Source organism: Photinus pyralis, unplaced genomic scaffold (genome assembly GCF_008802855.1).
Source record: "Photinus pyralis isolate 1611_PpyrPB1 unplaced genomic scaffold, Ppyr1.3 Ppyr1.4_LG4, whole genome shotgun sequence".
In the NCBI taxonomy this organism is placed as follows: domain Eukaryota; kingdom Metazoa; phylum Arthropoda; class Insecta; order Coleoptera; family Lampyridae; genus Photinus; species Photinus pyralis.
In genome coordinates, this window is record NW_022170511.1 from 43,276,879 (window position 1) to 43,291,491 (window position 14,613).

General features: G+C 37.8%; 1 protein-coding gene across 2 annotated transcripts in view; it reads right to left on the reverse strand.

Moving 5' to 3' along the window:
* The window catches only part of LOC116168503 (brain tumor protein), a 115,969-nt gene extending 102,384 nt beyond the window's left edge, over nucleotides 1-13,585 (reverse strand). Inside the window, exon 1 of one of the 2 annotated variants that reach the window (XM_031484390.1) lies at nucleotides 13,472-13,585. The gene's annotated coding sequence lies outside the window, so the exon portion shown is untranslated. Of the gene's footprint in view, nucleotides 1-1,627; nucleotides 1,773-13,471 lie in introns of those variants that run through there. The other variant, XM_031484388.1, reaches the window with a different exon arrangement.
* Between the last annotated feature and the right edge of the window lie 1,028 nt (nucleotides 13,586-14,613).

Genomic DNA, 14,613 nt, shown 5'->3' on the forward strand with positions numbered 1-14,613 from the left:
TGATTCAGAAATATCTTTTGTTTTGTAATTGTATAATTTTCAGCTATTTTTAAGACAAAATGCCATTTACACATTTAGAAAAACGTTATATATTGGAATGTTCTATTAGAAGTGCGTTTTTGTCGACATTTTTAGAATGCGACTGACTATCAATTGTTTTTCTGTTTTCATAAAAAAAACACTCGAATTCTCTTTTGTGTCACATGTAATTACATACTAAGTTAGCAATAGTGTCGACTTAAGTTTGACGGTCCTGATGAGAGGGAAATTACAAAAAATCGATGATGTCAAGTAAGCCATGCATTTTTTCAGATACTAAAATCGAGTGTTCTTTTATTCCAATAACCAACCAAACATCTTGACATTCTCGATAAAAAATGCATATTTCGCGGATTCAAGTATAACAATAATTGAGTTTTCTATTGTTGAAATAGTCGGCTCGCTTTTGAGGGCTTTTCCGCAATTTGAAAGTCAACCGTTCCGCTCATGCATGCGTATGACTGCGATGCAATAATAATTCGCCCGGAAAATCGCAAATTTATTCCATTATTCCATTTTCATATTTTAGAGATATTTTAGTGCAGACCAGAATGTTTGTACACGAAGCTCTTTATACGAGTGAATTTGCGCGGTTTATGGCGATACGATTTAATTACGTATTTCTGCCTCTATTAATCGCAAATTAATTTCAATTGGGTTTTATCTGCACTGTCATCATAATTGTGTATTTAATAAATCGGGCTTATTGAACGTACATTTTTTGATTTGTTGTTAAATTAGAACCGAAAGAAGAGCGATTACGTGTTATCTCGGAAGAAATTCAAAGGAAACTGCGGCTGATATGCGAATGATAGCTATGTCATTTTCCCGCACGGTTGCTAAAAATTTTCCTTTCGCCATTGCAGGAAAATTACGACAAAAATCAATTAAAACAAAGAAACATTACTTGCTAGAGCGTGTGGTATCATATCTTAGTTATTTGCAAGTTACTTTCACTTTCAGCTCGGGTTAAATTCTCGTATGGGAATATTGCGATTTTTAAACCGTTTCGGCCCTTTACACGGAAATTGTGGCAATTTCGTTACTGCTTTTTTGGGAGGGAATTTTGCGGTGTTCGCGTAATTATTTAATAAGTGAATGCGGAACACGCCACTGTTTGCTTTCATCACACATGCTCACTTTCAAACAGGAAACCTCACCGATGATTTAATAATGAAAATGAAAACGTGTCAATTTAGGTCATTGGTGGCGAAGTTTGCGTTGAAGAAGGCAAACTGGACGTTGTTGTATGGTTCTTTGTTCTCTCCGTCGAGGTTGACCGTTCGTTGTGTTTTCACGGCCGATGCTCCTCGCACGCGGATTCCAAGCAGGTACACGACGACGATGATGATGATGCGCTTGTTATAATAGAAACTTCTAAAAATTAGCGTGAATCATTCTTTACACGGTACTCAAAATCACGTTTCTTAAAACGGTCGACGTGACCTCTCTCTCGCCAAAGGAAATGGCATTAACCATCTTTGACTAATGACACATTCGAAATATCACAACACAAAAAAACGGCGCCAACATTCACTGCCGCTTTTTTTTCAACACCCGAAAGCCTACTTTGATGTCGGTCGCTTACCTTTGAGTCGCCATGCGATCCTAAAGGTAAAATCTGTCTCAGTAATGGTCCAGGATGCGCACACTAATTAATAATTCACAATAACAACAAGAAAGCCGGCGCTCGAGCAATTGAGCGCGTCGGTCTTTGATACGTTCAGATTGGAGAGTCGCGGTACAATGAAGCGGCGGCGGCAAGCAGCAGCAGCAGCGGTCGCCGGCCGGGCTTTCGGGAAGAAGAGGGGACCACGTGGGGCGACCGGCTGCGCGAGGGGGCCCGCCTCGTATTGACGCAGCCACCCCAACTTCTCACCCTCCCACCCCTCGCGCCGCCAACCCCTACATGCCCGTGTGTTTATGATCGCGCGGATAATTATACCTGGTCAATGACGGCGGCCGCCGCGACGCCGTGCCATCCAGCAGCACAGCACGCCCTTAATTCGGCCCTCGACCCGACGACACATACGCGCCTCGAATTCCTAAGTAACCACCGTCAAATTTCGCCTTGATCAACACGTTGTTATTGTTTGTTTGTTTCTGCTTAGCTTTGAATTGAATGAATAGACCACGCGCCGCTCAAATTCCGAGCGTTGCCGGCCGTCGTAATTATTATTCTTTACTTTTCGACGCGTACGCCCTTTTTACGAATCAATCAATTTGAATCATCAAGTTCCCGCGAGCGACTCACACCCACGTCGACTTATTTTTAGAACTCGAATTTATTAAAGCCCCACGGACATTCATGGGAAACATCGTGTGACAAAGACAAATACCACAGTCTTTTCTTTTGTTATTTCTTGTTAATTTTCGAACACCCTCCACTTTCTAACATTTATGTATTTATCCCACGTGTGCGAGGATGCTCAAAATTATTAATCCCGCTAGTCACATCCGAACAGGTTGTGATCCATATTTTAGATGCCTTTCTTTTCAAGATTCGCCCCCCTCCCTTCGAAGTCTCCCCAAGGTTTTTCTAATTCGTAACTCTGTATTGAGTATTATCCTCGTTTGTTTTGGCGTCGAACAGTCTGTATATGGACTGGAATTTAAACAATGGAAAATTCTCGCCATTAGTGCACTAAGAAATAGTGTTTGCAAAATCTGCAGTTGACATTAATTTCGTCTAGAAAACAGCAAAGTGCTTAAGAACTACGATCCAAATGTAAATCCCCGAATGTCAAAATCCAGATTCAAAATTTCCTTTCGCAGTTTGCATGTTTCAAATCGAAATTTTCGAAGTTCAATTTTCAAACGTCCAAATTGAGACTACAGGCTCGCGATTTGGATTCAATTTTGAGACAACCCCAAATTATAACCAGTGATACTGCAAACCCAGGTAAAGACCTTTCCTAAGAGGATTGTACGATGCCAATTCAAGGGAAAGGTGACTGCCGAAAATTAAACAATAGACTAGACTAGGATTAGGATTAGCAATTCCTATGCTGTTTTCCGCCGGCCAAGTATTTGATAGTTTTCAAAAAAGGGACCCAAAACATTTAGTCCCCTCGCCATTTTTAAAACTATTTTTAGAAAAGAACTGAAAATCTCTTTTTTCTGATGGGAATTCCATACTAGATCAGTGTCTGCTAGACCCCCCACCCCCCTACAGCCTTCGTTAGTTTTAACACGATTTTATAAAAAAGGTCAGAGTCCATTTTTCCTGGGGGGTATAACCCCCAAGAGGACATTCTCAACCAAAACATTTAGTGTCCTCGCCTCTTATTTTACAACCCTCGCCAATTTTAAAACAATTTTATGGAAAAGATCCCAGTCCCGTTTTTTCTGAGGATATTCCATACCCTCCAGATCCCCAGGTGGTACATTCTCAGCCAAAACATTTAGTGCCGCTTTCAAACCGATTTTATGCAAAGGAGTTTCCATACTAGACCCCAAACTACCTCCCCCCCCTCGTGCTACGTTCTTAGCCAAAATATTTAGCACCCTCGCCAATTTTAACACGATTTTATGGAAAAGGTCAAAGAATCCACTTTTTTTCAAGAGCATTTTCTGATCTTTTCCATAAAATTGTTTTAAAATTAGCGAGAGCTGCATAATTTCGGTGAGAATATACCACCGGAGGCGGAAGGGGGGGGGGGAGTTACAAACTCTCGATGGCCCTCCTTGAAAAATGAGCACAAGAGTAGTGTTTAACAATTTGAGGGAGTATGTAACACCAAGGGGTCTGGGGGAGCATGTAATTACTCCCTAGCAGTACCCTCAGCAAAAGAGGACTTAATTTTTTTAATATTACCCCTACTACTGGCATGATAACTTTTGCGAAAAGATACTAAAATCTTCGTATTACGGGGGGGGGGGGGGGGATTACGCCACTCGATGCTACGCTGTCCCACAAAAGTAAAGTATGTTCGATGGCGGGTCTTCATTCCAGGAAAGAAGAGCTTTCGGAATTCCAACAACAATTCGTAAGGGAGACTCATGGAATGTATCTGTGTGTGGCTGGGAGGTATTCCATACCCCCCAGACTCCCGGCCTTAGTCTTGCCGCCAATCACTCCTGTGATCATTTTCAGGGAGAAGAACGGTATCCCATATCTCCTTAATTCCCTATTGCTGTGTTTTCTTCCAAAAAGTTTAAAGAAACAATAAAAATGCGATGGCCATCCTTGAAAAATCACGAGAAGAGTAGTGAAGGTTCAACAATTTGAGGCAGTCTAACACCGAGAGGGTCTGGGGGGTATGGAATGCCCTCCAGCCACACACGGGTGTACATTCCAGGAAAGGAGAGCTTTCTGAATTCCAACAACAATTCGCAAGAGAGATTCACCGAATTTTTTTTTCTGGAATGTATCTGTGTGTGGCTGGGGGAGTATTCCATACCCCCCAGACTCCCCGGGGTTGGCCTCGGCCCCAAATTGTTAAGCTTTCAGCACACTTGTGATCATTTCTCAGGAGAGATGGGATACTTTTCAGGCAAGGAAGTTCAAGGGGTGCTGCAAAACGTTAAAGAATAATAAAAATTCGAACATATCTAACATCGGGGGGCCTGGGGCCAATTCGTGACGAAAATTCATGCAATATTTCTTTCCTGGAATGTATCTTTGCCCCAGATCCTCCGGTGGTACGTTCTCACCGAAAATATTTACAGCAACAATTTTAGGGAAAAGAACGGAGAGAACTTTTTCCGGGGAGTATACATTCACAGCTAAAACATTTCCTTTTTTCCTCTCGCCGCTTTCAAAACGATTTTATGAAATGATCAAAAACTCCTTTTTTTCTTAGAAGTATTCCAAACCCCCCCCCCCCTCCCCCGAAAACACAGTAGCAGTAGAACCTAAATTTTTCATGGTTTTTATATAAAAACAAGTTTCTAAATGTGTTCCTAAGGCTCTGAGATCCAAATAAAAAACTAAGATGTTACTAAAAAGACTTTTAAGACCCCTTAGCGAATTTCTAGTATTTCTAGGAAGATCTCTAAGGATGTTTCTAATTTTTTTGAAAAAGATAGGAAAGATTCAAAAAATTGATTGAAAGTCGAATACAGAGATCTCAAAAACTTTCCTGGAAGAATTGCAATACCATTACAATTATTATTATCTAAGAATATCCCCAAAAAATTTAAGATAATTCCTAAGAAGTTTTTCAAATTTTTTTAATTTCTAAAAAAGTTTTTTTCAATTCCTTAATTTCAAAAATAAAGGGTATCTAGTTGTAGGGATTTACAAAAATTTTCTTGAAAATTTCAAACATTCCTGATACTATTTTGAAGAAGATTCTGGTAAGAAGTTGTCTGGAGATATGGATATATGTATATATTCTAAAGAAATTTCTGTTTCAACATCCATTCAGTATTTTTAGAGACCCTTAAGGCACTCGAAGATTCATAAAGACTCATTAAACCCCTTAAAAGCCTAAAGGTTCCCAAAAGCTCCACAAAAATATACACCGTGTCCAAGATAAGGATGTCTATCAAGGAATCTGGAAAACCTTAGAAGATATGATGAAACTGTCGATTTCAACAGGATGGTGCACCCACGCACAACGCCCTAATGGTGTGGGAATGCCTATCAATGCTCTTGTTTTTGCATTTAAAAGAGAAAGTTTTAAACTTCTTATGTACCTATGGCTTGTTAAAACAAAAGTCTAGAATTAACAATTTGAGTTTGAGAGAAACAGTCACATTTTAAAGAAATTAACAACAAACAGTATTATTTTATTACGATACACCATAAATAAATAAATAAACGAAATAGTTGCCGACTCTCCTGCGATAATGCGGAGGGGCTCCATCTTGTTGGAACCACATTCTATTTTTTTACTACTTGGGTTCTTTTTGCCATTTGTGTGTTGTGTACATTGTGTATCCAAAAATATTTCCCCAAAAACGTAAACGTTATAAAAAACTCAATTTTCAGACATTTACAATTGAATAAATTTAAAAAACACAAAAATTTCAAAAATGTGCCGGTATTCCAAAAAAGGAAAAGGGAAAAACATTCCAACAATATAACAATTGCAAGCTGTTTTTTCGTCGACTGTACAGAACAAATTCTTTGGATCGTCAGGAGATGCATGGCACCAGAGATATTGATAGAATATTCTATTTAGAAGGATTAGATTAGTTTCTTAATCACTGAACGGAACAATGATGCAAAACAAATTTAGTGTGGAGAATTGAAACAGATCATATTGAGTAACAAAAAAATTGGCCCAGGTTTTGAATCATGTGACACCCCCGTACACTATTAGGTAATTCGATTGAATTGAATATATTCAAAAGTGTCTTCGGGGAAGGTTGCTAGGTACCTTTAGTTTAGCACGCAAATTTAGCGAGTAAACGAATCCGATAAACCGCATTTCATTTATACATGCGGTTCTCGAAGCAAATGAAAGAAACGAAGAGGCAATTAGAGGAATCAATATTTCCTTTATGCGCGAGAAGAGCGAAAGGAATACATTTTTATTCCTACACAAACACATAAAGAGACGATGAAATGCGATAACCTACGAGCTAAATTTTCTCTGGAAAGCAGCTGTATTTTGTGTGAGATAGCATCCCTAAAAGTTCAATGAAACTGGCAACCTGGCGCGAACCCCATTATATTTGACAACGTTGACAAATATACCTTTCACACAAAGCGGGAAGTCCCCCCCGATCAATTTTATTTAGTTAAATTTCCTCTTTTTCAAAGTGATGCTTGGGACGACGACGACGGCGACGGTTCTTTGTTCTTTTGGGAGCGGTAAGCGCCGAGTTCATTGAATCGCTTTTCAATAATCGATAGAACTGCACCGTTCGCTTGTTGCATAATAAATTGATCTCTGAAAAAGCCGACGACAGTTTCAAATTTTTATTGTTTCCGAGTGAGAGCCTAAACGGTTGTTCGTTTTAATAGCTGGAGCTGGTTACGCGACCGCTACTAGTCGCAAGTGGGTACTACATACAATACAGGGGGCTCATAATATAATAGATTTACATTCATCCGCGCGGCATCCAGTCTAGGGTTCAAATCGACCAAGCTCTTTGTTTAATTTTACAACCGTCGAATCTCGTTGCCCAACGAGAAAAACTTGGCGCGCTTTTTTTTCACGACGAAAATTTCCAACTTGTAACAACATCTCTTTATATCCACGTACAAATTAGCAAGGCAAATACCTTTCTCCCCTGCCCCCATTTTTTTAATACCTCATTCAAAAAATAATTTCATTATAAATTGCCGCCGCCTTTTGCTGTTGCGAATTAAAACGGAAAAAAAAATGAAGAAAAAAAGGGTTTTTCCGTTTTTATTTATTATTCGCCGGTGGCCTGAAAAGAAAGTGTTCTCTTCGGATTAATTTATTTCAATTTAGCTTTTGAATATATTTTTAATTAAATCGCGATATTCTCTCGTTTGTCCGAAATATTATTGCAAATTGAGATCGCGGTTAACGGTTATTAACGACCACCTTTTGGAAAAATTCTGTTAAATAAATCCGAAATTCATTACTGAAAGCTAATGATTAATTGCGTGATTCCAATTTAACTTTCAACAGTCGAATTTGCAGATACCGCCTACGCATGTGCGATTCTGCCCTTTTGAGTTTAAGAATATGCGTACCAAATTTAGGTTTAAATCGGTTCAGCCGTTTAGCCGGAAATGAGAGTACAGACAGACAGACCGATCGAGGTTTTGTTTGATTCGGATTCCTGATGCTTCAAAACGTGTCAAATCGTGTATTTCCGTCCAAAAAGTATCCCTTACTAACGTTCGGGTGGTAAAAATGTTACAAAATAACGATGAAGTTATTAGATCACTGAAAAAGACAAGGAGAAAGAGAGAGCGAATTCAAATTGATAGAAACGGATAAAATATTGAAAAAGTAATGGAAAAATTAGACGGAGTAAAGGAGGAAATTGAGCGACACGTAAGGGATGAGGGGCCTGAACCCATCAGTAAACACCAATGTGCCATTTCCACGCACAGTTTAAAAAATGACATCGAATCAGCTAAACATATACAGGGTGTCCCATTTAAAAAATCAGCACCGTAAAACTGGGACACCCTGTACATTCAAAAATAAATTCTGTAGATGCGCAAGGTAGTAATCGCGGAAATACCATTGAAAAAAAGACGATGGGATATACATACATGACGAGCTGTGGAAGTATGAAAGAATACAGAGAAAAATTAAGGATGTGGTGGAGAGAGAAAGAGTGTGGAGCAGGAAAGTAAAATGATCCATGAAATTAATGGTAGAAGATGAAAAATACAGATGGAGTAAGAGAGAAAAAGTAGTGAGAACAGAGAGGAAAAAAAACAGGAGATGAAAAGGTCAGGTTTATAGGTAGAAATTAACAGTAAAACTAAAGATAGCGAGAGGAGGTAAGGGGACAAAAAACAACGGAAGGAACAAAATTAAATAAAAATGGAGAGGAGCAACATGAAAATGATGTTCTGGAATGAGGCGGGGCCAACAAGTAAAGACAATCAATTCTGGAAGGGTGGTTGAATCATGGATGGAAAAAAACTGGGAGAAAATAAAGAACAGAAGAAACCATAATTTAAAAAGAAGAGCAAAAAGAATGTATATCAACAGTGGTAACCAAGAGATAAAGGGATTGGGGGGAGGAAATTGAAAGAGGAGGAAGACGAGTGGAAGCAGAGGAGGAGAAAATGAGTGTTAACTATATACCACAGAGAAGAATGAAAGATGCAAAAAATAAAGTCAAAATTTCTCAGAAAAACTGGCACGGAGTTCACGCAGAATGAAGCTCCAAGAAAGTTTTTCAGGAAGACCTTTAGCGACTTTTTTTTTAATTTCTAGGAGGATCTTTTAGGATTTTTAAAAAGGCTCCGTTGTTAAAGGCTTATAGAAGATCGTGGGAGGCTCTTAAAAACCTTGAAAACTCTTCAAAAATAGGAAAGCTTCGTAAAGGTCTTGAGAGAGAATTCTTATAGATTCTAGGAGGAATTTGGAAGCCGTCAGAAACTGTTACTGACTAAAAGTTTTTAAAGATCATTAAATGCACTTAAGGTTCGTAAGGGGTTTATTAAATGCTTTTTAAAATTCGGATAGCTCTTCCAGCCTCTTATAGGTCACCAGGAGGCCATGAAGACTCTTGAAGGGAAAACATTTTTTAACTCGTGACGGTATGATCGATGATGTCACCTGCGTCGGCGCCCTTTGCCTCCCTAAAAACATCAGTGTCTGAGGGAGCAGCTGTAGATGAGACATGCAGAAAAAAGGATAACTATGAAAAAATAAAGGTCTTAAAAGGTCCCACTGTAGAATCTCTTGGCCAATGGGGCAAGTTTTCGTGGAAAAAGTTACAAAAGGAATTTTTAATTTCCTAAATGAGCACACAAAACTTTTCTCATTTAGCCTAATCGTTATACCGGAAGTGCTGATACCAACTTACTTATTTTAAATGGAACACCCTATACTTATATTCTACGTAAAACTGTTAGTGCTTTCAAAAAAGTTCTATAGGCTTCATGTGCTCTTTTTGGGTCAAGATTCAATTGATACAATCAAAATTTGAAAATTGTCGCCCACTTAAGCGATACGGGGGAAAATAAAAAAATTATCAATAATATAATATATAATCTATCATTTTGAAAATAAATATACGGGGCCAGATAAAAAAAATCGAACCTAACCTAATTTTTTTAATAATGTGAATCCAAAAAGATAGAATATTACATTCTTTTCAAAAATATAACATATGTACCAGAGACGATATTCAAAAAAGATTAAAAAAAATTAAGCAAAGATTCAAATGATTAAAAAAATATACAAAATTTCAAAAATACTGTTGAATTTGATTGTTTGTAAACGTTTTTGGTATTATATTTTTGAAACGATGCTGTTAGACTAAAACAAAAATTAACAAAAAAAGAGGTTGGTCCGATAATTTTTGTACTTGACCTCGTATACTAATTTGAAAACGGGACATTCTGAAACGATTTTTTTATTTATAATAATAGAATGGGAGTGGGGGGGGGGGGGAGTGAAAGAAGAGGAAGGCATACAGGAAAGACGAGTGGAAGTGGAGGGGCAGAAAATAAGAGTGATAACTATAATACAATGATTTATGACACAATATGATTCCTTATTAGGTATGTCATTTAAAGGAACTATCAATGAATTATTTTGACATTTTGTCAACGCCTACTACCTTTTTATGACTCAAACAATAAACATTTTTTGATTCTTTTTTAACCAAGGGTTTTCCAGAGGTTTCCCCAAATCTCAAGTCCTTTGAGTCTTCTTAAAATTGTAAAGTCCTTTATAGCTTTTAAAATGCTTTAAGAAATTTAAGAGTTTTTATTGGTTTTTGAGAATATGTAATACCATTCATGTCCCACTTTTTTCAAGAGGTTTCCATCGTCTCCTTACCCTGTTAGTGTTTTTTAGAGCCCCTACCAATCTAGATCTGAACCTGAACCTGAATGGTAAGTTGAGAGCGCTTACTCATTTCTAATCATATTACGGGGTATTAACAAATACTGTAGCGAATTTTCTAAAGCGACATCAAGGCGCCATCAAGTCGATAGAAGATTAGCTAAGGAACGGAAGTGGATGTGACGCATTCTTTTCATGAAATAAGCTGATTCGAGAATTCTCTAGAAGCTCTAGAAGTGATAGTGAAACTCGCGCTCGTGTTATAAAAAATCGTGCTACGTAAAAATTTTTTTTTGAAATTTCAGCTGTCAAACATGTTGGGGTGGGGGGGGGGGGGCAGAATTTCAAATGTGAATTTCTCTAAAATAAGACATGCTCTCACAGAGAATGTTACCGGTCATATGAAATCCATAGTAGGTATGCAGTTGTACGTAGTCAGAAAAATCATTCGCGGTACTCGTAAATTTATGGATTCTCGCACGGAGCATCAGACAAAGCGAATAAAAAAATTGTCCACGTGTAAATAAAGCGGGGTTTATTCTGTTTGAAATAACCGACGTCAATGTCACCTCGGTCAGCTTTTGTAAACGTCTATTGATTTCTCAGTTTTTCCGTCGAAATTCTCGCGAAGTTATTGTGGAGAACATTCATCTACGGTCTTTAGCTTTTACGGAGAGAAGACACACATCCTCAATAGATTTCAATTTAGACCCACTGGAAGTTGGTTTGATATCAAACGAGATTTTTGAAAGAAAACATTTATTTTTGATTCGTGATGAAACGACGTATAAAAATAATATCCTTTGATCTCGACTTCAACAAAGAAAGTTACTGTCGCCATCGTTTCCAGTCACCTCTGGCATTAAGACACATCTGCGGGCAGAGATTTCTGGAAATCGGAAGCGAAGTACTTAACGGTCAACAAAATGTTTATAACGGGTCGTTGAACACACATTTCGAGCGCCATTTATCCGCTGTAAATTATACAAAATAAACAAACAATATCGGCCGAATTCTTGCGAAAGGTTCTGTACTAAAAATAAACGCGAAATTTCCTATTTTGGATATTGCGTGAGGGATTTATTGGTTGCATGTAAACATTTATACTAAAAATTGTGTTTTCTATTATCTTTATAGCTTTAATAGTAATCCATTCAATTCTGGAAAACCCATTTCGCCATCCATCAACTCACCTGTTGAAAGTGGTGTTCCTCAAGGTGCAGTACAAGAACCAGTGCTATTTGAAAAAGTGCCGGTGGTGGGGAAAAGCAAAATATTTTTCTTCCTCGTCTTAAAAACGACACCTGCTGCAGTTATACGGTTATTGCAAGGTGTCATGGCCGCGCATGTCAAGTCAACTTAATCAAGCCGAAAAAGGCGGAAAAAGTGAATGTAATGATCCACATAATAAATGAGCAAACGAAAAAAAAATTGCGTTTACGGAAGGATTGTTCTCGACGAACCGCAAAAATTACGGAAACATTCATCCGCGTTTTCAAGAGTTTAATCGCCGCAAGTAATTAGAAACTTGGCTAGGGTTTAATGTGACACAAGTTTCGGTACGAAAACCCTTCTCATTAAGGGTATTAGGCGATAAATATCTGCGCCAATGCAGATATTGAATTAAGCCGCACGTATGAAAAGGACGAGAAGGTACCCGTAGTAAATAAGTTCATGAAACAAAGACGAGAAGTTTACGCGCAAATGAAATGAGACGAGTAACGAAATTTGACTACAATCAATTAATTTTCTCTCCGCTTCGTGCCGCTTCTTCGCACTCGTCCTCCTTTAAGAGACGCTCATTAAAAATTCAACAATTTGCAGATAAAAATAATGACAATTGTCATTTCCTTAACGGGGAAAATCTTTTTTGAGATTTTTACGGCCAGCGCTTTTGCTAGAATATTTTCAATTTCCTCCTTTAGATTACCTCCAGTCCCGTTTTATTTTTAATGGACAGAAGTTTTGTTCCTAACATTTCATTTACTATCTTAAATGAGCTTATTGTTTTTTTATCGATGGAGAACGAAAGGGATACCCGTACCATTTGAGTTCAATCTATACGTATACAAAAAATTTGTACAGTGTTCAGAAATTCATACAAGTTTCGCAGTTTTGAAAATGCGAACACTTGAAATGGTATGTATGTTTCATTCCATTACTGAATCTCGCCCTTTGTACACATTTCTATGTAATTTAACCTAGGCACTTATTAAAGACATTTATTATTATTATTGTAAATGCAGTTTCCCTTTTTTCTGTTCGCCAATACATTTGTAGCACACTGTATACTGCTGGATTCGCTAACATCACAATTATCGGAAGTATTTTGAAATAACAAATAACAAAAAAAATGTTTGTTTTGGTGCCCTCCATCGCGTGATTTGATTGTTTTTGACACAACTCAAATGTAACACCCTGTATAATATATTGTTTTGTGGGACACTTATGGCCGTTTGCACCGACAAATTTAAGCGGAGCTTAGCTTAAGCGTAGCTTAAAATCCATGGTAACGATTATTGTGACAATGGTTGCCAGTTGCCATGGATTTTAAGCTACGCTTAAGCTCGGCTTAAATTTGTCGGTGCAAACGGCCATTAGCGATGCAATACCACGCATTTCTGGAATACACGCAGTAAAACGTTTAGAGCGCCAATGGACGACCCCGCGATTTCTGATAATTTTCCAAGATAATCTGTACGTTTTTCAGTTACGCCTCTAAATTATAAAAAATGAGTAAATATCCACAGTGCACTGATTTACTTTTTCAAAAGACGCGCGCTTCTTTACAGATGGCAACCTTGGTACAACCTTAATACTTGCTACGTCATCGTCTTAGGATGGCCTACTACCTAATAACCTAAGATTGCCATTAAAAGACAAATGCTTAATTAACTCAAGGATGGGATTTTTCAATTTGAAAAGCATTGCAAATTTTTAGGTAAATAAATAAATCAACAATTTCAGCTCAAGCAACGCTCAACGCTAATATTTTACTAAGAAAACAGACCTACGCCACCTACCTTGTAAAGCTTTCCTCGAGGTTTTCCTCGAACATCGGTATTTTCCTTTTGGCACTTCCCGCACTTCCTCCTTGTTTATTGCACAAACACAGCTTAATGTTCAACAACAATTGATTTTAAGTAATTACAATAAAGCGGCAACTTATGTTTGCACTACCCTCGGAAACGCGCGCCAATAACCTAATCGTAAACCGACGCAACACCACACAACGAAGGGAAACAATGTCGCCAAATTAACGAATTGATATAATTTACACGGAAATTTACGTTAAACCATTGTTTAAATACTTTTAAACAATGGTTAAACAATAGGATCGCGAATTTAAATTGTTAACATGATCTTACCGTTCACGAACTTTTTGCTGATTGTGGCTGTTGCACGGCTGCACTGAATGCACTGATCGAGGTTGGCTTTGCGGATTGTGTTATGTGTACAGGGAGGTTCACAACAATTCTAATTGCACTGTTGACTGTTTACGCCGACATAATTCTAAAGATCATGTCAATGTTTATATGATCTTAAGAGTGTCACAGAATCAAACAGGTGTTTGGGATAATTCCATAATTGAAACGATAATCATGCTCAACAACCGATTTTGAAGGTCTATCAAATGAATGACTATATAATTTCGCTCTTGTTATTATTTTACCATTATGAAGATATCAGCACATGATTGATAGGGGTAGTTACAAGGGGAAGGCCATTTTCAAAAGTGAACATTTAGAAAGTTAATGATTAATTTATTAAGATCTAAAATTGAAGGTAAAGGTAAAGAGAGAAAAGGTAGGTCATTTGTGGCGCGCTCGCTTAGTTGCACAATAATATTATACAGGGCTTTCATTTCACAATGATCCACCTATTATAATTTATAACTTTGATTAAAAATCAAAAACACATCTATTTAGATAGCAGGCAGTTTAATGGAAGGTTTACCTTAGTTTTAGCATTTATCTCCGCATCTCCAGCTACACCCCATAGGTACCTACACCTTATTCGAGAGAGTGACACGACATTATTTTAAAGTGCATGAAATTCTATTTACAGAAATATCCACATCATCAAATTTGAGTGGTCTGGTTATGAAATAATTTTAAAAAACCAGAACAGGTCAGACCCGTAGCCAGGATGAAGTAACAGGGGT